We start from the raw sequence: 24,894 nt of genomic DNA, 5'->3' as shown, positions 1-24,894 counted from the left end.
GAGAGAAAAAAGGGCTGTTGTGTCCCCATAGCTGAAAGCATTATCTGTCTGAAACAGGTCAATTGACCTAAAACAGGAATGGGGTCTGGGCAGCAATCTTCAATGCAGCTTTTATTTAGACACCTTAGGACACCAAGTGAATGTCTTATCAACTCCTTTCCTTTATGTAAAGTAAAAAGATCTGGACAAGTACAAACTATGAATGAAAATCAGGGTGTTCTGTTTCTAAAATCCACGTGAAATGGATATTTGTTTCTCTCCTTGCTTTACTTTTTGTTTTCTTCCTCTGATACATCACCGAAGAGCTGAACTGAATTTCTGTATTATTCAAGCTAATTTTTGATGGCAACTCATATGAAGCTACTTAACTAATTTTGGTTACAAAAAGGGGTTTTAAGAAAGCATTTTTAAGACTTTGCTGATCACCCTGTCTTGTAACAAAGAGCAATTTCTGGTTTTATATAAAAACAACCAGAAGAGATTCACATTTAAAAAGCTTAGAACGCAATTATCTTTACGCTTATGGATACTGACTAACTGGGATTAATAGGTCTTCGTAAATCAAGAACAAGAGGGATACAACCGAGCTGGCTACTGTAATTTCTGCTGCTAAGGCTCTAACCACATCTGGGGGAAAAAACACATCCATGAAAAAATTATGGTTTTGCCAAATGATACTAACAGTAAAGTGTCAGAATGTGGTTTGTTGCTTTTCTTTAGAAAATGTATAAATTTGTTTTAGCAAAATGAAGAAAAAATGTGGCATAACTTCTTTTCAGTGACAGTAAAAATTGTAACTTTTTTCCTATCAAATGCTTTATAATAACAGATTTGTCCAGGCACACTGTGGAATTTGCCCTGGGTCCGTTGGATGGGTTCCCAACAGGCACCTGGAGCACGTACTTCAGTACAGGGAGATACACAAGTCGACTCTCACCGAAATCAAGAATTTTGGCAACACCATACCAGACCCAGGAAATTAAGACATGACTTTCCTCACATGCTTTAATACATGACCCTGAAATTCTTCCTCTGGAAGTACTTTTTTTTTTCCCCTTTGTTTGCTTCCTTCCATTAAACCCATACGTGCTAAAAATGACAAGCAACCACATTTATGAATGTGATGTACTTAACAAATTACAACTGTACATACAGAGAGTTGTGTAGAGATGAGAGAGTTGTTGGAGACTCAGCAAAGCACTACTTGCACCATGCTTTGCAATAAATACAACATTTTTCCAAAAGCAGTCTGTTCTGCGAGTGACAAAGACAGGATCTTTCCAAGTGGCAAGGAAAGATCTCTGAAGGCTGGGGAGAGGATGAGACCTGAGCCAGCAGGACCATAATATCTTTACCAGCAGATTACTTCTCTAACATCAACAGAAAATAGTTTGGGAAAGGCAAGTCAGGCCTCAAAGTGTGATTTCTAAATTGCGAGCAGGTTTTCAAGGGTATGTTGCCATGCTAAGATGCAGAAACAAACAAAACATTGCCTTTGAGCAACCGAGAGAAGCCGTATAACTTCAGGCATTTATCTTCGATATGAACGGCCTGTGGGAAGCACGTCTCACCTCTCTATACAGAAAACACAGGCTTCTAAACTGAGATGGTCTGAATCTCACCATCACCTAATGCTGTCAAACATAACCACAATAAAAAGCACCATCCTATTTGGATTTCTTATTGATCAGTCTTCTGCTGTGAATGGGATTATTTTCTTCCCTGACTTTAGTACAGGGAGCTATTTAGAAGCTTTTTAAAATCTACTTTTCTATTATTCAGAGACAGATTTGAATTTATTGAACAAGAACTGGTTTTTAGGATGCTTTTTTCTGGATTTTTTTTCCTTCCATCTTGCTTTTCTGTTGTTTCCCTCCCCTCCCAAGGTGGATGTGAAGCTCAAGCTGCCTGAGTAGCTTTTAAATGTTAAACAAAACACGTCAGCTTGCCATGTCTGTCTCAGCAGAAAGTCAATATCCATTCCAGGAGCAATCAAGCACCCAAGCATGGAGGCTATAGCAAAAGCCTGTAAAAAATGTAGTAATGAAGCCTGAAACTGGTGCGAGTAAAGGTTTTCTTGTAAACCTGGAGTTGAAACCAACTTTATCTAAGAAATTATAAAGGCTTTGATCAACCTGAACTAAATTTTGGGATTACGAACCCAATGTGTGGCTAAGTGAAATTTTGAACCATGCAATGCACAAGTGTCTTTTACCAAGTTTACTGAAATACTAGTAACAAAGTACTTCTGTAACTTTTGCAATTCTAAATCTTTGATGCGCTCAGAATTTAAGCTAAACCACATCTTAATCTTTCCTGCTTCTATAAATACAGTGAGAGAAATACTTGTTTTCTAGCAGCACAGCTTTGAAAACCCTTACCTAAAATATAAACTCATTTCACATGGGTCACCGAACATTCACCGGATGACAAATGCTTTTTATCACTACCAATCCCAAGAATTGTCTCAATGAAGAAACGTCTAAGTGCACAACAATACTATACACACTATAAATGGCCTTTTTTCTCCTAGACAGACTAAAAATAAGGTAGCTAGCCCAGCAAAGATTTTAACCTTCATCCTATGAAGGTAGAAATGCTTTCTTCCTTGCGAAAAATCTGCAGAAATAGAGACTAAAAACCCCATAGACTTCAAAAATAATTTATATAATAATAAATAGTCCCGATAAGCACTACATAATTTCATCCTTAAATAAGTAATCTTGAGAAGTGCTTCTAAATCTGGGAATCGGGTGGTCATTGTCAATGCTACCTGCTGAGAAGCAGAAGGGACAGGAAATTGCTTCTGTGCTTACCCACGTCTATACAGTTCTTACCAGGGAAGGCTACAAGCACCTGTGTTCTCAGGTACATGCTGAGGTACAAGGAATTGATTTAATTTCTATTTAATAGTGTTTTGTTTCTTCAAAGGGAATTGCCAAACTAATTCTAATATAATTTATTCAACAATCCAGCCTCCTTAAAACGCTTTCCATTCTCAGTCATGCAGTGCTCCTGGCAGAACTGTGGGATAAAAGAAAATAAGGAACTCACAGAACAAAAATCATTATGAAGAACTAGGATTTCTTGTAAGGTCTACAAAAGATTTTGTAAAAGGCTAGCACCTAGCAAGGTAATAATTTTCCATACATCTAACTAAAGGGCCAAATCCTACAATGACTAACAAGCATTCTCAGCGTTCAGGACAGACGAAGCTCTACTGAAGTCGGTGCAACCACGTCACACCATGAAACAAAACATGTGCTTAAGAGCTTGTAGGATTAGGGGCTTAAGAGATAAAATGGAAAGCTATTCAAATGCAAAAAAGGTATGAGGCAGGTACCTGATATGGAAGGTAGGTCAGTGCACAACTGGGCTCTTAAAAAAATAAGTCTTGGAATTACAGTGCAAGATTCAATAAAAGAGACAAAGAGACTAATTTTGAGAGACAGAAGTGGGAGGTGAAAACAGGACTTTTACCTGGAATGCAATCGGAGCTACAAGCATTCAATTTTTCACCCAAAATTTAGAGAATAATTCAGCCTCAAATCTCTGAAGCTTTATTATGTCATCTAAAAAAAGAACTTCCCAACACCTGGCATTACACTTGCTTTCAGGGAGAAAGCTGTGTTATTTACAGCCTGTACAATAACAAACAGATGTAAAGGTTAGAATCTACATTCTTAGAAGATAGACCTTCAAAAATCCACCTTTTTTCATTTTTTGGGAGATGCCTTTCTTTCCTTTTTCACCATTTATTCCATCTCTGTTCTTTGTACAGAAAAATGAGTTGCATATTTTAGTTTGATCACCAGCTTAGCCAACCTACAGCATCATCTCTGCTCTATAGATAAGCGTGGGGAACCTCTCACACAAGTTTTGAGTGCAGGCAATCTATAAGGGAGGCCAGGCAGAGCAAGGGACAAGATTCATCAAGTCAGTTGTGTGGGCGATAAATATGATGGCCATCCTTGTTGGCTGACTGCCACCTCTAATGGAAGTGTGTTACAGAAAGTGACTGATGGGCAAATAGGATCACAGCAAGAAGCAGAACTCTTTTAAATAAAGATTTTAAAAGATCAAAGAATGAACTGAAAAACCCTCACCTGACCATCTCTTTCATCCCCAGTGCCACAAAATACCTTTTTACTCGAGAATATTAATATAAACATTCTCTTGAAGACTTTTGAAGCCCAAGATTATTTTGGAGAGCACTGGAGGCCTCAGAAACACAAATCTCATTAAAATTGCAACCAGTCGTGAAGAAAGCTTCATTAATACAAGTTAGACCGTGAGTCAGCAATGCTGGCATCGCTGCTAACACAATGAGGTGGACTCATCTCAGAAGTCTACGTGTGTGAGCGAACAGCACTAGCAGCACACCGAGTCTGGAGTGTAAACATTCATTACCAAGAGAAACTGATACTGCTCCTGACTTTTGCAGCTTTAAATCTGTTTATTATTTGCAGCATTTGGCCAAAAATACTGGAAAAAAAAATCCTAAATTAATGGGGAATATGTAAACTACAGAGTGGAAACATTTTAGACAGGGAAATTCATCTCAAGGAAACACCAATTCCTCATGTTTTCAGAATATGTAAATATTTTACACTGAGAAAAACATTAAAATGTTCATAATTGCGATGGGTATTTACACCCTGAGTGCTTAGGTGATTCAGGCATGTCAACAGACATGCCTGTTCAAAAGTAATTTCAAGAAATTATCAAGAATAGTAATTATCATGGAAACAACATTATATGAGAACAGCTATCATGGAAACACCTATCAGCCCAAAATGAAGCCATGCCAAAAGAACAACTTCAGCACCTTAAATCAGGGCTTATAAGCAGTCACAGGCTCCAAATTATCTACAAATTATAATTATTTGTCTCAGAATTACACAGCCATCTTGCACACAAGCGTGACCATTCTTGAACTCATGATTTTTTTTAAAGCCAAAATTCTGTCTCTACAGCAGAATTTAATCTCTTTTATTTATGGTTCTCCCAATTCCCCAAACAATTAGGTCGCAACTGGAGGAGGGAGGCATCAACAGAGGTTGATGTCTCTTCCCATGCAACAGTGCATCAGGTACTCCTCCTTTCTGGCACACTGGTGTCAGCATGGCATTGCAAGGTCATGTTGATTTGTAGCACCAGAAGATCGCAGAAGCCTCAGGCGACTGTCAGAAGCCTTAGCTTCCCACTAGAAGCTCACTGAATTAGTTTCAAATTTACTGCTATGGCAAACAGCTGCCAAATAGTCCCACGGCCCAGAAAGGCAGAGTAGTGAATTAAGTTTAGAAGAGATGCAAAGTTTCTGTCTTGCTAGGTGAGACATTATCATCACATACGCAGGTTTATTTACTTTCTAGTGACAAAGCTGGCATCCTTGCAGTGCCAGGTCATTCTGGAGGACATGAGAAAGGTGACAGTTTTCCAAGAACAGGTTTATTATAAACCTATACAGCAGGTGACAGAATACTGATGTTATAGCTCAAGATTCTCTTAAAGGCTTATTTAGAAGAAAATAAAGGGTATTTCTGAAGCTTTAGTCAGAAATTGTTAAATGGATGCAAAAGGCAAAGCCCGAGTTACGTTACTTAGAGACTGAGGGGCTACATAATGGATCAGTTACAGGACACGCACTTGGAACCACAAATACCCTGTTGTTAGTTCACACTTCCACTTACCTCTGCCTTTGCTTACTCATCTGTAAAATGGAACTGCAATTTCTTACAATTGTAGCTGACACGTGTTGAGGATTTTGATATTTGAGAGATACTACGTTGTATCGGCATGAGTCATGGTTGTGACTGTGACTGAAAAATAGTTTGCCAAGACAGGGAGTGAATGTGTCGCCAATGCGTAAGTAATGGAAGCCAAAATGACTTACTGTTCTTGCAGAGCTCATTTTATTGCTAACGTAAGAAGATGTGAGAAACATGCTTTACAGTGCAGCCGGGGAGCATGGCCCCACCTGGAGCCTTTGGAGAAAGCAGCCCAGGGATCCGAGAACGACCTCCAGGATTTCGGAGTCAGGGGCATAGGGGATCTGAGGCCCATGATACCCCCACGGAGAAAGAGATATTAGCAGTATATGAAGGGGTTGGAGCTGCTTCAGAAGCAGTCAGTAGAGAAGCACAGCTCCTCTTGGCACCATGATGTTAACTTATTTGCTCCCAATACTGGTTTATTTTTTCTCTTACCTGCTCAGTACCATGCTCCCTCTCTTGCTGTATGATGCCATTGCATCCAAGTTACTATTATTTTTAAATAATTAGCTGCCAAACTTTTAAAAAGTATTTTCTTTTAATTAGACATTTTTGACTGATTATGAACAACAAAACCAAAAAAATTTAACTTGAGTAAGAATATAACTAATCTGGGAAACTGTTATATCTTCAGAAATGAACAAACAAATAGAAAGCTTACTAAAAGCAATGTGTAATTCTTTAAAAATGTTCATACTAGCATTAAAAAAATGCAGAATGAAAAACATGTAATTTGTTGTTGTCCTTAAAATTGTGTATTTCTACCAAAAAGTTACTCTGAATATTCATAGTTTTCTCACATTAAGTCACTATACTAATAAAATAACAGTTTAGATATACACAGCTTAAACCACTAACGTATATTAAAAAAGAAAGTGTGATTTGGTTTGGTGTTCTGTTTTTTTTTTTTTTAGAAAAGACTTTTTTGTATTTGGCAAGATGAATTAGCAGTTTTATAGAGACTATAAGAGAGTGGATTTTGATATGTGTAAGAAATTAACTATAGGTTAAATTTGCAAATAAAAAATGAAATGGATGAAGCAGTAAGTAGTCCCGATCCACACAAGTGAATTTAAAGTTATGAGAGAGAAGTGAGAAATAACGCAAATTATCCAGGTAACCTTTATTGCCAACTCTCAATATTTTGACAAATATCTGAAATCTGCAGCTGTTCTCACTACAGTAAAACTGTGAAACTATTGTCTTACTCTGAGCAGGAGATTGGGCCTGCAAAGGTCTCGTAAAACCTAAATTTTAAGGTTTTATACTTCTGTGGAGTGTGACCAGTCAATGTTGCCACTGCAGCAATGCCTTCACTGCACCATCAGCTGATGCAGCCTTCCCAGCTCGTACCTGCTCCTCACACCACGAGTACTTTATTCCCTCTTGCAATCTCCCTTTTGCAATAACCTTTTCTACTACAAGATGGGCCTAATGAAAAAAGCACAAATAAACTCGAGTCCCTTAGGCCAACCAAAGTTTATCCCACCTAATTCTCTTCCAAACATTCCATATTTACCAAATTCAGCAATGCTGTGTACTGCAGTACTAAAAACTTCATCTTTCACGCCTTGCTTCTGGCATGCCTATTACGTTGCCCCTTTGATATACCATATTCTTCCCATCTACGATGCATTAAAAGTGTCTCCTACTATTGCTGTATTTTTTTTCCTCTTAAATGAGGTGTATGAAACAAAGGACATCAGCGATGGTTATCTGGTATTTTTGCTTTCTCAGATATAAAAGAATTTTTCCAATATAATTCAAATCTCTGCTCTCAGCAAGCCCAGCTCCACAAGTTATGAAAGCCAAACTCATCTGTCGTTCATTCGTACTAAGGATTATCCACAGCTGCCTGGAAACAGCTCTTTCTCATCTTCACTCTCTCTTTCCCCATTCACTGCAGTAGTGTTTACTTCTTCCCTTTTCCTACTACTTATTGGGAAGAATTCATTCATTTTTGACTCCACATAATTCCAAAAACCTTTTCATTTATTATGCTCTGCCCACAGCACATTTTGTTCCTCTCTGGGACAGCGGGGAGCTGTACAGCTACATAACGCACACTGGTTTACAGGCTTTGCTGTTTTCTCCTTAATCTAAGGCAAAACTACATAAAGTCTTTGCATGCTTCACTGTGCCCAGCCTGGGTTGCTCACTCCCACTACAGAAACCAGTCCTGGGAGCCCTTTGCCATTTTCACCAGCTACTCCAATCTCTGCCTGTTCTTCTAAAAAGATATTCCAGTTCAGGACACTTCCCTATGCCTCTCCCCGGCCCTTTCAAAGTGGTTTTTCCTCAGTTCCCTTCCCTGTTTGATCTGGGCCGCTACAGAACAACCCGCTACACTGAGTATGTAAAAACCCCCTGTTCCCATGATGGGGCCAGAGTCTGATCTGGAGACTTTCGAGCACAGCAGAACAGCAGAGTGAGGACGGCACCCACATAATCCTGGCTTTTTTTAGGCAGCACTGACTAACCTCAGTAACACCGTGAAATAAGACACAGAACTCGGCAATTGCACACAATACTTAGTAAGCACATTGCAAACAGCAGTGGGGCAAAATAAGCTGGTGTAAATGCACTTTAAAAGGGCACGAGCTATTCTGAAAACTTTTTGCAGCATGTTCCGATCTCTAAAGAGGTATGTAAATCTAAGAAGGGAAAAAAAAATTCCCACAATTTATTCCAATTAGGCAAGTAAATTCTTTAAGTATGACTGGACATGAGCATGTCTCTATGAGGCAAATTCATTTGAGGAAGATCTTGGGAGATTTATGAACAAAAGAATTGGAATTCTTTTGCAGGCAGTCGGGCTGCAAATTGAGGGCTTTGGACACTTCTGCCTTCAGAAAGAAGCATGTTTAAAGAGAATAAGAGAGTAAAGGTCAAATCCAGCAAAGGAAAGTATCCATAATGACACAATCAATCCAAACAAGGAGACGGCAGAAAGACTGTGCATAAAGAAGAACAGCTCCAGTTCAAATGACAATGTATTATAAAAAGTGCTGGCCTCCTAAACATGCTAGAGGGAGATTTATCTTTAAAATTGCTGAATAAAAAAAGAGCCAGAAAGAGGAGAGGCCGCTACGATGGAACGTGCAGAAACAACGTGGTCTTAGTGTCCAGGTATTGGACCCTTGCAGGGAGGAGGAAGCTGGATCTATATGAAGGGATGAGACAATCAGTTTAACAACTACAGCAGAGCCATAGTGACAGGAAAGAAGCTAGGTATGATAAAGAAGATAGACAGAAAACTTCCAAGGCGTAGTGATCGTGGTAATAGTAGCTTTAAAATTTTCCTGAGGCCATTATTTCAGAAAAAGCAATTCAAACATATTAGGGCTTTTTTAAAAAAAGTCAGCACTTGAATACAAATGACAGAAAACTGATTACAATCAATTATTTTCTACGACAGCTGGGAATAGAGCAACAAAAAAGCATTTAACTTATGGTTAAAGACTGAGAACTACAATCAGCCCACAAACATCACCTAAGTAATTTTACATAAGTTAAATCATGCAAACCTTACTTAGTCACGATTCATACTGAAATTTCTGGGATTTGAGTTTTGTAGCTGTCTCCGTACACACCTAAAGCATCATAAAACCTGTGAAAATCAGCAGTGAATAAATGAATGTATAAACAAACAAATATTTGTCATAAAGGAGCAAAATTCTTTACAAGTATTTAGACCTTGGATAGATGAGGCCAACATCAGACAAAATAGGACTGTGCAGAAGAAAAGCAGAATTAAACATTGCATTGCAGGCCACTTCACTTACAAGCAGTACTACCTCTTTCCATCTAAGAGGTCTTGTAAAACAGAAACCTATTCCCATCTTGATTCTCTGGGCCTGGTTCTCAACATCACCAACCTCTTTTACAGCGATCTGGCAGATTTAAGGACCTCAGCAGAAAGCAGCCTTATTAAGGACCTCTCCTCAGTGCAATTTACCCAGCTATGTTCTCAAATTTGAGTCATAATATTTAATACCTCATCCATACATAATATCTGTGAAAAGAGATTAGCATAATAGAAGTGGAAAGTCTTATTTTTATGGCAGCACTGATGATAATAGAAGCCTCACAAGTAATTGTAGCATTGTTCTCCTCCGCAAGCCCACTCAATGGTTTTTGTGCTGCTATCAAGGACAAACAAATAAGAGAAACCAGGAGGAATCCAGTTCCTAAGCAACACCGTATTTCCGTACCCCGCTCAGGCTATGGCAGCGTTCTGCCTTGCTCGAGGCTCTGAAATAGGATACAAAAGGTCTGGGAAGCACAGTCCAGCTTCCGATGGCACCTTCTTAAATCACACTTGGGTTGCTATTACTAGCCTGTACAATGAAAATCATTGCTCTCACTTTTTTCGAGCCTTTGTATTTCTCATCTGTCTATCCAACAGAGCCATCAGGGCAGGGATCAGACCTTTCTGCTGTGGTACAACGCCAGGCAAAAGGAACCCTGAATTCAGAGGGAGGGCCTCTGATGCTACTATAATACAAAACATAACAGCAACAAATGGCCTGGACAAAAACTCAAATGATTTTCCTTCTTCCAGTAGCTACATTTGGCATTTGTTTCTCTGAACATTCTTAACCTGCAGCAAACAGAATTTCTCCTGCAACCAGTGTCGGGCTAAATCGCAGCACTGCTGCAGACCAAGAGCATACATGGAGCCACGGCATGAAGAATCACCTAATGCGTCCTAACTTATTAGCGCCATGACAAGCTGATGCACCTCTTACATGATACTGCAGCAGGACCTACCGAAACAAGAATATCTGCCATCTGTCTAGGAAGGTATGGCATACCTGAAAACATCCAGATAACAACAACAAACAAAAAATCACATTTTCATAGATGTATTTCTTACACCAGGCACAAAGCAGTGGCATATACCACCATAACATCACTCTTGCAGGACAATGAAGCAAACAAAGAGTTGTTTTTTGCTAACACACACACGCACAAAACATATCCTCTGATTGCATAAAGCTCCATGAGCAATTTTGCCAAAAGATTTTTTTTATCATCATGCAGTTGTCTAGTGGTAATATTTGTCCATCTGTTATAGAGTGTATTTCCATATCCAAAGGCACAGTTACACATTGCCATGTGCTGGAAGGGATGTAGGACTCTTTCTTTGCAAATCAGCCCATTGATCATAATGAAATATGGCAAAATGCCAATAGTTTGTGTACTGAGACATCTCAAGGATTCATAGCTGAATAGCTATTTAAATAGTAAAAAAACCCATACTTCAAGCCATATTTAGAGCTGAGTATCACCAGACTAACAACTTTTTCAGCAATACAATGTTCTTTATAAGTAATATGCAATGTAAATTTATGAGGACTGAAGTATAAAACCATAACTATACAAATAATAACCACATATAAAAGTAGACCCTTTGACCTCAGTACAGTTATTCCACTCAGAGGACTACTTTTCTTTATGAAGGGTTTATTTGTTCTGGCCCCACTTCTTCTAATGATGGCCTGCTATAATTACAAATGGATGTGGGGTTGATTTGAATGATTTCTTTTGCTCCTAAAATGTGGAATTTACTTCTAAGCATCAGCGCACAGAGTCTAAGTTGTTCCACTATATGACTTTTACCGCAAGGGAAATAGAAAACACTCTCGAACCAAAATTTCTCCTATATCTTTTATGTTTTTATGGCAAAACCTCCCATTACTAAGTGGAAATTATCACCTTAATATTCATCTAACCATTCACCAATTACAGCAATTGAACTCAACTTGTCATTAATGAGCCTGGATTCACACTGGTGAAAGCACACACACTCCCCGACACCCAAACAGGTGAAATTTTAATTCTCACCCTGGTTTTCCGGAACACTATGCACTCCTGCCTTTCCAAACTACCTCAACAAAACAGCTACAAATGATTAGCACCAAAGAAACACAGATTTAACATTTATGTAGATGTTTTCAGCACAGGCGAAGCACAGCACTTTCAGAGTTCACCAGTAATGACTTTAACCTAGCCTAGATGAGCCAGCCTTTCAAGTGGTTAAAGGTAATTTAGATTACACGCTAATTTATGTCTGGGCCTCTCCTGTGAGCAGCTTGTGCCAGATTGAATATGGTGCTCTTGTGATATGGGATTACAGTCAAAAGAATTAAGGAGGAACTACCTAATTAATTTCAGTTAATTTTATTTAAAGACATACAGCTGTATGCAAACCAGCTTCCCAGCGGTAGAGGAGTGCAATAGTATTTCATTCACAAAGCTACGGAGTCTCCATAACACATTCAAATTAACAGACACGTTACCAGTGCCGCAGACCTCTATTTGCGTATCTAAGGAGCACAGGGGGCACCTTGTCCTCCCCTTTGGCACAGGGTGTGAGAGCAGGTCCTGCTGTCTGCGCAGAAAGCCGCCTCAAGCGTCAAATTTAGGATGGGTGAGAAATAACAATTGCAATGAAAGTTAAAGGTATTAAAAAATGCAGTTTTCAAATTGCTTGATATTTTCCTTGCAACAGCTCTGAAGCCCCACTGAACAGTGCATATCCTTGACACAGTCTCAGGTTGCTTTTCTGTCCCAAGGCACAACCTTCACAGCTGTCACTGGACTTCACGCACAGTCAATGTGGAGCCAAATAAACCGCTGGTACTATAAATAGCAGTGGTGCTTGCACACATACTCAAGGAATTGACTTTTTTGTACGTTAAAATATCTTTATAGCTGCTGCAGAGGGTGGTCTGAAACTCTTGAATCCCCATGGGAATTTTGCTATAATAAGCTTCTCCCTCTTTTTGCATAGAAGACCTACATTTAATTCGGCGGTGCTACTCAGGGACTGTGGGACATCAAGGATGTGCTGGCAATGCTGGAAACTGGCTCTCTAAAGTGGATTAGCTTTGGTAGCAGGTGGCCTGGAGAAAGGGTTACGCAGTATTGGAATTTGCCACCAAATAAAATGGAGCTTTTTTAAGTATGCTTAGCCTGGCTTCATTTCTGACCTGTCAATGAAGAAAATGGAGGGCTGGATGCCGAGTGCTTTTAAAATAGTATTCTGGGTCAAATGCTGAGGCCAGCAACCCAACCTAAGTTCTCCTCCAGTCTTTCCCTGAGCTCCCCGTTTGCAAGCCCTAATTGTACCACCTTCTTTCCTGCACAGGAAATTAAATGTACATAAAAATGATTACCTATGCCAAAAGTTACATGTATTTTTTAATGCACATTAAAAGATACTATAAAAATGTGCAAGGCTTGTAAAGAGTGCAATACTGAAATAGCAAGCAGGATCTCCGCTGAAAATTGATACCAAGAGCTTGCTGAATTATTTTATTTCAACATGGTGCTACTGGTTCTCTTTTTACATAAAAATACCATTGCAGAAAGTCAGGTCTTCCCTATCCCCTCAGAGGTCACAAAATATAACTGTTCAGAGATATCTGGCTTGTTATTTTAAGCATCACTAAATCCAAACCACAGCATTAAAGGAGTTATTAGTTATATCCTTGTTCTGTACATGCCAAAACATTTGCTCCCTCATCAACAGTTCTTGTTTATTCTGCTCTTAATTTACTAAGTTCTGAACTCACAGATGGTTGCAGTAAATTTAGTTTACAGACTAAGCATTGCAGAAGAAAAACTACAGTAATGAACAATGTCTTTTACAGGTCACGGTAACATCTAATTTTTGTAAAGAATGCAGTAAATCCCTCTTACCTGTCACATTCATGTGCTCACAGATATCCACCGCAATCTCAGATCATTTGGATAAATTGAAAACATAAAACTGATAATTTAAATTACTTTACTAGAGCAGATTCACTTTTTCTTTTACCAATTTAAAATATGCAATTTTTGCCAATAATTTCTTCTGCAGACTACAATAAACAAGCAGTAGATTTCACAAGCCAGTATAAGTTGAAGTTGAATTTAAGCTAGTACAGTAAAAATAGTGTAACTGCAATGTAAATCCCTACGATGTTTGTACAAAAGCAGATTATTTCAATAAAGTTTAAATTACTTAGTAAGAGGTTAACAAAACAGCACCAAGCCAAATTTCTATTTATCTAAGTATTAATTCAGCTTCTACCCTAGTAGACCTAGGTTGGTTTAAAAAGTAATTTAAGGTTAAAAATTCATGTCATGCTATAACAATTTTCTCATGCAAAAATGATACAAGAAATGAGACCACCAAATTAAAACTAAGCTCATTAATGGGCACGTATATACGGCTGGAACCATATATTTGCATTGCACAGGACAGACATATCGTGATGAAGAAATAACCATAGGGAACTTGCCTTAGAAATACCTAGAAGTAAATTGTTTTCCAACCATAAAATAGCCATAAAATTTCTTTGCAGCATATATCACAGAGCATATGGTACAAGGTTAGAAAAACCTTACTGGGGAAGAAAAACAACATGGAAATTTCCTGGAATGCTGATGTTTCCTCCCATTTTCCAGCCTTAGAAATTTTCCACTTTCATTAAGTTTTAGTTAACCAAGCAGGATATGTGATTTAGTACAATATATGTTACATCAGTAGATATATGATTAGATATATGACTTTATTTTTTTCAGCTCATTTTATAGGACACTAGAATGCTAAATAATAGCGGTTAGTATTACGCTTTCCTGCAGACAACAAGATGTCTTCATTTAAGGAGGGACTAAAGAAGGAGCAGAGAATCTGACCTCTCAGAGGAGAAACTAAATTCACCTAATACACTGTCTAATGTGAGGGGGAGAAAAAACACAGTGAAGAACTACGAACAACCAAATTACATGGCCTTATTTGAAACCTGTCCATCATGCTCATTCCATTAAAAATGGAATACCAATAAAAATAGCAATGGTGGTCTCTAATGCAACCTGTGATGGGTTGCATCCATGAAGCAGATCACGGATCTGCTTGGATGTCAGATGGGTGCCAAATATTGGGCTGAATATCTTGTAGTTTCACATGATCAAGCAGTTCTCTCCCCCTTGCTTTCAGTAAATACAAGGGTAATATTTGCAACAGTCGATTGCACATACTGTATCCCAGTGGCTTGAAAATATCCTCTTGGGAGGGACGATAAGGTTATAGTCCTGCATTTCTGCTCTCTTCCTTCAATTAAGATTTTTAATGTCACCAAAATATGCTTTACATAAATTCAAATCAAGGATTTGTTACTGAGCTGCATTTGGTATTTATAAACTTCAGACAGAACAGGCAGTAAGGCTCATGGTTTACTGTTGTTTTAAGCCTATTGTAATCTACAAAATATGATCAGCTATTGTGGCGGCTCTAAGTATTTAAAGCAAAATCCATTTTTCTTTGTCAAACACTTTATGTGATACGAGGAGATGTTAGACACACAGAGTCATTTTCTCATTAGCTCATCCAAGCATACACGTCTTTCCCCATCCTCTCCTTGAATTTATGTTATGAAAAGATACATATTTTGAAGCAAATCATTTTCTCTGCATGTTAAAAACAAAAAGCAGTTGGAGAGTGAGAAGGGGAGAAAGGGAACAGCTGAAAGTAATCTGAATCCCGGAATATATTTAAAGGGAAGAACAATGTATATTTCAATTGGGAGATAAGTCATACTGAGCTTATCAAAAAAACAGTCCTTGGATGCCACAGTTTGCATGTGGCTTGAAGATAAAGAAACAATGCTTCTTTCTTCCATTCTCTAATCCTTCAAATGGGCAGCTTTAAAATATCCCATAAAGTATGGATTTATGATCAGAAATCAGGTACCTTTATTTTTTATAGTTAATTACATTCAGAGTATTTAAGAACCTAGTATATTCCAGTGCGTTCTGAAAATAAGTAGGTGTAGTTACAGTACTAGTTCTGCAGTCCTGCTCGCTGGACTTGTAGTCAGGATTACTGTACCCAACACAGCTTTGCAGAACTTTATCCGTAGGTTTCTGCTACATATTTTATTTATTTAAGATGACATGGAATATAGTTTTAATTTAATAAACTGCAAAAAATTGAGAGGACTGAGGGATTAGATCAGGAATGAAATCTGTAACATTCAAAGACAAAGAAACCAGGGCTGTCTCAAGAAACAAAAGACTGAAATTCCAGTTAACAGATTATCAGCCTCTCCAACACCCAAGTCACTTAAATACATGACTCGTCCCACTGCAGGCACACTACAGGTGCTTGCTTGATTAGGACCGCACACTTTGAGACAAATCGATTTATGTGAACAGAGCTCACTCCTTTGACCACAGAAAGCATGGGATGAGACTGTGAAGTAAGAATTTTTTTCATCCATTCAGTCAATGGCCAGGTTTTCACTCTGGGAAATCCAGCACAGGTCTCCCAACTTTGGACTTTGGTACCCTCAGTAATACACCCACAGGAGCCCTGCACAGGCACAGCTCCCCCTGGAGAAACTGAAGTGCAAATCCAAGGATCTGAAACAAGACAGTTTGGCTGTGTCTTGACCAAGCTTGAGCTAAACCAGTGCAGCGCAAACCACTGCAGGGATAAGGGGGTGTTTTGCTTCTGCAAACACATAAAACTTTCTTGCACTATATTTAGTCTTTGTTGTTCCAGAAGATATATCCCCATACAAAAACAATGCAATATTCAATTCAGATGTACTTCAAATTGTGTTTTAGGGGAACAATAGCTCGTTATTTTTGAACACGTCAGAAGCAATACAGAGATTTCAAAGCACAAAGCGTGTAAGCAACAAATACTAATGCCTGCTTGAGCTGCTCTGTAGTATTGTATCTGGAGATCTGCCAAATTCTTTGTCTGAAATTCAGCTAAAGTTTGATGATCACAAAGAGAATGGCTATTTTTGTATCCAACATGCTTATTATCAGGAATAAAAAGACAAATTGCCAAGTGAATGACACTGTTGTTATAAAGGTGGTATTTAAACAATTGAAGAACTTAGAAGCAAATAGAAGGCAACCAGCAAATTCTACATTGCTTCAAAAGATGTTTTTATAAAGCTCCATTTGTCAATTATTTCGCACAACGTGCTATGCTCTATGGGTTTGGATCTCCAGTGCCAGGCTGTGATGCATCCTCCAAAGCCCTGGAAAAAGGACTTTTAAGGCTATTTTAATGAATAATTTTTAAAGGGACAAAAGCCATAAGGGCAATATTCATGCACAAGCACAGCTTTCTGGCTATCACTGATGTCAGGCAAACATTAGCCATCCCCAGCATGGCACCTCCCCTTAGCTTTATTTTATAATTTCCATTGGATACTGGAAATGGGGCTCTCCAAGTGGAGCATTTCTGAAAGGATTATTGCTGTGGAAGGACAAACTAGTTCATGAAAATGAGGAACAGGCGGTGGAGTTCATCCACATCATTCCACAAAACCAAAAAAATTAAGATCTCACTTTCTATCCCATCTACTTCTCCAAGTTTGCGACAGCACATTCTCTCCCACTTTGACATGACACTGCCAGTAGACATAGCGTCCTATCCCATACAGACCCCCTGTTTCCTTTTCTATACTGCAGTTAGCCCAGTATCTCATCTTTCTAAATTATATTTTTAGATACCAACTGTCTCCAGATGCCCTATGCCCCTTGTCCTGGAACGCTAATGGCTTCCTTGTCCTTGCTGCTGTCTCCAGGTAGTAGTAAAGTATAATCTTCTCACAAAACAGACTTTTTTATTAGGATAAACTTCCTTCTTCTTGTTCCAACAGGACAGAAGATTAACTGATCGAGAACTCAACAATGATGACCACTCCAGAATTATTAACTCCTCTAAAGCCCTTTAAAACAAATCAAAAGACTCACATTGCATTTTTTATTAAATAGTTCCTATGGCAACTTTAAAAAGTATCTTTTATGTTTGCCTACAAATGTTTGCTATCTGGGACAGTAAATATTAGGAAGTCTCACTTTTCACCTGTGGATATTTTCCCCACTTGGACTGACCTAAAGAATGCTGGAGGGGAGAAAAAGGGAATGACTGAATTTGCAGAAAGATGGTCAAGGAGTGATAACAGAAATCATTTTGTTCTCTCTCTCTTTGGACCATTACTCATACTGCCACACATTTTACTAAATTTAAAAAAAAAAAAAAATTAAGTTTTGATTGCTAAAACAGTGCTGCCACCTTCCCTGCAGCCCCCCCCCCCCCCCCCCCCATCTCTGCAATCAACAGGCACAATGCCATATGGGTTCAGAAGAAATCTTTCAAAGAGCAGCTATCAACAGCATGCGAAAAGATTCACTCCAGAGTATGAAAAGCAAACGAGCTCTCTTCAGCAGCAGCTGTTCTAGGAGCACAACCTCACCGAGAGACTGACAACAGCCTTAAGTCATCTGTAACTTATCCATCAAGATTTATATTTTCCCTATGGCTAACTTTTTGAAATGCAGTATAAGCTGATCATATTTTGTCTTCATCTGCTCAGTCTCAACCCTCTATCTTTTAAAACTTAACCCACTCATCTCTAACATACACAGGCTCTTTCATCAGCCACAGACTGCTTAGGCATACACTGTATTACATGTCCAACCCGGGCACTTCATGCAAAAATCCCAAATACTGGCGTATTATGGTCAGAGGTTATTCTGTTTTGCATCCCACTGCCTTCAGGCATCCCACAGTCTGCATCCCGCACCTCAACAGTTTGCAAACTGGGTGCAAATTGGAGCCGTAATCACAAGCATGTTCCTGTCAGAAGCGCTGTAAGCTGGAAGTGCACCGATGAATACTTATTCTGACTTCAGTGACCTGATCTGCTTGTATATTCCCTGGGAGCCTTTCTCCTCCTCCAGTGCGTGCACCGTTATCTCTTGCCTGGAGCACTGCTACTAAGGTCTTGCATTTTCTAGTGCCTCTTTGCTTTATGTCATGAAAACACTAGTTTAACAAACAATATTCATCAGGCTTGTGGTTCCAGACAGGTAAACTTCTAGCAGTATAAAAATGCAACAAATCATTGCATTTACACTGTGGTAAGCTATTATGTAATGTACTTGCAGCAAAGAAATTAAACTGACAGATACTAAAATCATTATTGATAGCAGCAGCTTGAAACAGAAAAAAAAAATAAAGAACAAGAAAAGAAAAATCACCAGGAGATTTAGCTTCAAATGTTCTAAAATCCCTAGATGACGGATACGACTAAGAACAATTGTCAGGAAAGCAAGTGTTTGGAGAAAAGCATTTAAGTGGCAAAATAAACGGAGCTTCAGCCAAATTTAAAGCTCTCTGGAGAAATAAAGCCAACAACAAGACTGCACATCACCAACTATATCCCCAGGTAAAGCAATAATATCAATCGCTATAGATACTATCGTGCAATTATAATGCTGTTTAGTAAATTGTCATCACAACCAAGTCCTACTAACCTTACTCTATCCATTTTATTAAATAGGAGAATCTTAAGAAAGACAATATTCCGTGAAGAATTCGTTAAAACGTCAAAGTATAATCACATTATGAGACATGAAATAGAACATTTCCCTTCTTACCCTGCCCCCATATCTATATTGCAATATTGAAGTGGAAACAGGAAAAAGCTTCCTTACAGCAAAATGAGCTTGTCTTCCAGAATTAAAACAAAAATAGTGTAAGCTTATGTTGGTCACCCTAAAAGCAGTCATCGAACAGCTGTTGATTTAGCCCATCTCAAAAGCTACCAGCATAGGGATGAGAGGCTGTCCTGGCAGTATCAGTCTAAACGGCTCACCAGTGCTGGGTGGAGAGGTCCCACTGCTTCTCTTCTTGCCCCAGCACAGGTCTCCTCTTCCTCCCGCCCCATTGCTCCAGCTCTGGCACTGGTCAGACCCCATGCAGAGCTGATTCAGCTCACGGAACCAGCAGAATCTGGCCACAAAACTCAATGTTTTCTGCCATGTTAGCCAGCTGAATCAGCTCAGCAAAGGATCCTGCTGTCAGATCCAATCCAAGGGAGAAGGCTGGACAGCAGCAGGATGGTAAATCAGCTCAGGCTTAATGTGTAATTGGCACTAAGATGGGAAAAACATCCACAGAAGTTTGTGGTTTGGTGCTTCACATAGGACATGAGCCAAAGGAAAATCAAGCCGTGGCCATGCAAATACAAGTGTCAGAGTCCATTGTGCCCCCATCCTGAGAAGCAGCAGTATAGGTTTTATACCTCTTTACAAAAACACCGTGATGCAGGATTGTCTCCTCAATGTGACTGCGCATTTGTTTTATGCATGTGAATTGCTTTTCCAACAAGATGGCTTCTAAACCAGAACTGTAATTGCAAATTTAAACTTACAGTCAAAGGGGAAAAACTTCTGTGTTTACAATTCCCTCTAATACAATGAGACTCCTCAGCAACTCAGCCAAGGTGAACTTAGGGGCAAATATTTACTTCTGTTAATCTCCTGATCCAGTAATTTTCATCCTTTTGGGGGGAAGAAACAACTCTCTTATCCTTCCTCCACCAATATGCTTCCATCCTGCGTTAAATCCTACACCTCTACCCCTTCCTAAGCAGAGCTGTTTGACTCAGGGTACCTACCCCTTTAAAAATAGCCAGGTAAGTGTCCAGAACTTAGAATCATAGAATCATTAAGGTTGGAAAAGACCCTTAAGACCATCGAGTCCAACCGTTAACCCAGCACTGCCAAGCCCACCACTAAACCATGTCCTCGAGCACCACGTCTACCCGTCTTTTAAATACCTCCAGGGATGGAGACTCAACCACCTCCCTGGGCAGCCTGTGCCAGTGCCTGACCGCCCTTTCGGTGAAGAAGTTTTTCCTAATATCCAACCTAAACCTCCCCTGGCGCAGCTTGAGGCTGTTTCCTCTCGTCCTATCGCTTGTTACTAGGGAGAAGAGACCGACCCCCACCTGGCTACAGCCTCCTTTCAGGCAGTTGTAGAGAGCAAGAAGGTCTCCCCTCAGCCTCCTCTTCTCCAGGCTAAACAACCCCAGCTCCCTCAGCCGCTCCTCATAAGACTTGTGCTCCAGACCCTTCACAGGGTGTTGATGATTTATTAAATACTAATTTAAAATTTGTTGACATTTATATTTGAGAGGAATAATGATAACACCTGCAGCCTTGACAGGTTTTCTCATACAGATATGCAGGCTCACTCTTGTGTTCAGTAATAGGCTTGGTCCTGCTTTTGTCTGTTTATATCTTCCATCATGATGAAAAGCCATCCGCTTCCTTCTGCTCTTCTGGGTTTTAACCTCAGCATCTTGACAGACAGATACCTTCAGATATCTGGGTATTTATGATACTGATACTTCAAATATACGATATTTCAAATTTGCTTGAGGAAACACGTCTCAGGTGCTAAGCCCTTTCCTGCTGCCTTGGCCTTTTGTTTATTGACTGTGTCTTTCCCTGCTGTTCCCACGACTCCTTCTTCTGTCTGGGTCAGGTCAAGTTCCTTCCTGCCACCAATGTTTTTTGAACTCTCTTATTATTAATACCACAAATCAATCCGTCCAGTAGTTCACCCACTAGGATATTTTTAGATGACTGCCTGGAAAGGCCTAAACTATTCTAGGAACTTGTTGAGGTGGTCCTGCCCCCATCCCCACACCCAGACAGGCTCTGGCACCTTCCCTCACTCTCTCATGGGTAATGGGGTTTCAGCCCTGCACACTAGGCTGCAGTAAAAACTGGGGAGGGTGAAGGAGAGGGAAAGGAGCAGGGTAATTTTCTGCCAGCTCAGCTCACTGAAACAGCTCACCACAAGGCAGAGGCGACCCAAGGGAGAAGGCAGAAAACCAAGTGAGATCTCTCAGCTCTGCTGTGGAGGAACGTTCCACCTCGTCTCCCAGCCTGTGAGGGCCCAAGCCACCTTAGGGGCAAGCGTTGTCCAGGATGTGTAAGGATCTCTCAAGATCTTTTCAAGTGATCTAAATTTCCACTGTCTGCATTTCCAAAGTTGTTAGGAACTTACTGGGAACAGGTTGTATTGTCACAAACGCTCAGGAAAATTGCACCTTTTTGTTCTGTACAGCAGTACTGGTTTTAACGTTCCCCTTTCTGCATTACATATATCAGTTTTCTTACATATTGACACAATGTCTTTTGGACCCTGGCTATGTAACAGAGCCACTCAGTTCAGAAATTTGCAGACAAAACCAACTGCAGCAAATGGGGTGTCCTGGGTGCTCCAGCCCATCACCCTGTGGTTAACCCAATTCAAGCCACTGTACACTTTCCCACAGGTCCTGTACTTCAAGCCCTTCCATGTATAGCTGTAACTGCCCAAAGAATATTCCTTAAATAAGAATATTCATTGCAAAGGAGCACTATATAGAATAAAGACAGAGCAGCATTGCCCAGGAAACCCAAGCTTACTCCAGGCACTGCATGCAGTTGCTGTCCACTAACTTCACTGCTCCTTGGCTTCACAAGCAGTCCTCAACCCTCAGCACTAAAGGGACAAGTTCATTGTAAATATTTAGTTATTCACCCAGCCTGATAAAACACCCACGTGCCATCTCCATTGCTCATTCGCAGAGAGTAGCATGGTTTTCTGGTTAAGTATATTTTCATTCTGTGAAGATGATGATTATGGTTGCTGGGAGTGATGATAACCTCCCAGGACATTACCATTATTCAAAGCCTGCTGTGGCAAAGACATTAATTTAATTATCCAAGGGGCATTTAGGAAAATGCTTTTGTCATATGCATGAACCCTAATGAAAGAGCAGCTACACTGTGGGTATCCTTATATGAATTAAGTATTATTACTGAGGTGATTGCAACTTTCTCCCACAATTTCTACCAAATTATAGGTAAGAGAACAAAAAATCTGAATTTTCTTAATTACTACCGTCAGAAGACCCATTTTAGATCCTATATCTAAATATTGCAGCAGTATCCCCAGGAAAAAAAAAAAGAAATTGCAAAGCACTTCGGATTCATAGAAGGGGAAAGTCTTCAACTGCACAGTAATTACTACACATGTTGTAGAGCATTAAGTGAGAAGACAATGTGTTAGACACCTGTGAGAATGTGTATCAACTATTTTGAAATCAAATAATATAATTTCTTCTTGAATATTAATCCTTAAAACTAGTGAATTAAGCCTAATAACTTCAAGAGGCTTATTTTCCTTCCCAAGTATGGAACCGCAGATGAATCAGACCATAAAATAATCATTCTAAGTGTATAAAAGTAAAAATACTGAAATAACTGACTGTATATTTAAAATAATACTTTATTATAGCCATAAGATGTATTAAGTGGGATTAGCTCAGATATGTATTTAAAATATTTATTTAAAAAATATGTCTCATTTCTGTGGGACAGAGAAACAGCCACAGCCTCCCCTGCTTGAATGCAACAAAATTTATGAATGTGGGTGAGGATCCTCAGTAGTAAAGGCTTTTTAACAGGATCAGGTTTTCACCTTCAAAACCAAGAAATTCTTGTTTCTGTTGCCACTCCTCTATTGCATGAGAGTTGTGGTGAATACTTATTTTATCAGTGAATGCTTTGACTTAACGCTTGTACACATATTGAAGAAAGAGCACCTTAAAATATAATCACTGGAACAGCATGACAAACATGGTAATTTAAGAGGTTCAAGCCTTCTACTTAGTATCCTTTATTATAAAAAGGGGTTTCTCTTTGTCAATAGTGTTTAAAAGGGTGCAAAAAAGGACGATGATATTTAACATTGTAAATTAACAACATATTCTTGGCTTTTTAAAGCATGCCTAAGAAAAACAGAAATGAAAATGAAAGTGTCCCAAAGGATGATGTCCAGGAATCTCATGCTCAAAACAAACACACTGAGAAAAGTATAAAGATCTCACTGGATTCTGCTCTACACAAAGAGATCTTACTCTGTTCCAGAAAAGGTTCATTCCCTACTGCTGCAAGCAGGCACATGCCCTTGCTGTAGGCAAATGGAATCACTTCCATGGAGAGCAGCAATTTTGGTTGATATTGTAATTTGCTACAACTTTCATTTTTAAGCTTAAGTTTTTGCTGTTGAATCCCCACTTCAAAATTAAAAACCAAAACGAGCCTTTTAGCTGTTTTTCAACACTGACTTGCTTTGGAGGTGCTAAGTCACTGGGGAAACATGCATTATTAGATTGCAGTAATGTTCTACCACACCTACTTGGACTGTACTTGACCCCACTTAGTCCCAGCTATTCTACTGCTTATAGTTTGGCCTCAATTTTATTTATCTATATCTATATGTATACATAAACACACACATCTACATACTTATCTACATATCACATAGTTTATTGTTCCTGATTTTAATTATTTAGTTGAAATTCTTCAAGAGGCTTTAAAGGAATTATTTTTTTGCAGAGCAGAAACACTGAAGGAATCCTGATCCTGCAGGCATAGAATATTGCATTTGACTGCTCAGCATTTTCAGCAAGGCTTGAGTGACTCATACAAGGACATGGCTGCAGAAGAAATGTTTTTTATTAATTATTTACTAATCTTCAGTGTTTCAGTGCCATACAGAGTTAGCATAACTTTCTGAATAAATTATTCAAATCTTCACAGTTCAACCCAAGCACAGCACAGCTCAAAAGAGATGACAAACCTGCAACGCATAACACGTAGCCGCTAAATCCCTTCATTGCAGCTCTTGATATTTTAATCATGTTTCTGCCCAGGGATGCACTCCTTAGCATAAGGCACCATCAATTAGCAGAGTCCAGTTATAAATACTATAGAAATTCAGTGATAATCCCACCCTCCTCCTGGCACAGGAGCACAACAGACTGAACATACCGCTGGAACAAGGAGGGCACAGCATCAGAGATGCTCTAACAGAAACACCTGCTGGCCAGCCAGGCTACCTCAGGATCCTGCCTCGCACTGACCCGCTCCGGCTGTTTCGAAGGGGCTAGGCAGGGCAGCCAGCTACAGGCAGTCACGTTTTCCCTCCTGTAGGAAAGTCCTCCCTCATGAACCACAGTGCAGTGTTGTCTCGTGCCCTGAGGCTGTGGCATTCTCATAATTTGCCAAATTCATGTTTTCCACACTTGGTATTGTAGCTCTAAAAAGTCTTTGCACATGTATAAAAGGCCAGTTCAAAATCCTGCCAAGCTTATGGCTAAGGCGCTGTTGTATAGCTATGAACTCCAGAAGCTAACTGCATATTATGATGCTTAAAAAGAAAAGAGGGAACCATAAAATGTCAATGCCTGAG

Source organism: Platalea leucorodia, assembly GCF_965183815.1.
Source record: "Platalea leucorodia genome assembly, chromosome: 5".
Lineage (NCBI taxonomy): Eukaryota > Metazoa > Chordata > Aves > Pelecaniformes > Threskiornithidae > Platalea > Platalea leucorodia.
Note: the sequence above shows the minus strand (reverse complement) of the source record.